Source organism: Sapajus apella, unplaced genomic scaffold (assembly GCF_009761245.1).
Source record: "Sapajus apella isolate SASKATOON/1434 unplaced genomic scaffold, GSC_monkey_1.0 scaffold2, whole genome shotgun sequence".
Lineage (NCBI taxonomy): Eukaryota > Metazoa > Chordata > Mammalia > Primates > Cebidae > Sapajus > Sapajus apella.
This window is the reverse complement of record NW_022436942.1, coordinates 81,976,160-81,976,826: the sequence shown is the minus strand read 5'-3', so window position 1 is coordinate 81,976,826 and position 667 is coordinate 81,976,160.

The window sequence follows — 667 nt, the reverse complement described above, 5'->3', positions numbered from 1 at the left end:
ATGGGAAACATAGCAAGACCCGATCTCTACTGAAAAAAAAAAAAAAATAGCCATGCATGGTGGCACACGCCTGTAGTCCCAGCGACTTGGGAGGCTAAGGCAGGAGAATCGTTTAAACTCAGGTGTTTTAGTTTACAGTGAGCTGTGATCGTGCCACCACACTCCAGCCTGGGCAACAGGCTGGAGGGAGAACCTGTCTCTAAAAATAAATAAATAAATAACAAATTAGGGGTGTGCTTGTGCTAAATGCAACCTTTGGCGTATATTTCAGGGGCTTACACGTGCCCCTGGTATTGTTTTACTTTTCTCTCTTCATTATTTTTCTCCCCTGGTCCCCACATCTTTCCCCATCAATTATTTTTGTATTATTATTTCCCCATCAATTGTTTTTGTATTTTATGCATTTTTAAGGATTTCTGAATCCTTTCTTTGGAATATGAGAAACATCAATCAACACGAATGTATTAAAAATTAAAGACTGATTCTCTCTGGTATAAATAAAACTCCTATAACTTTAAGTAATTTGTGATAAGCTAAAACTGCTAACATTTCTTGAGTTCTTCTCATGCATTTTACTCAGTCCAGGACAGCGATGAGAATGTTCATTCTACATTGTTTGGAACATCTGGACGGCTACATATATGAATTAAAGTCACAGGGCACTTAA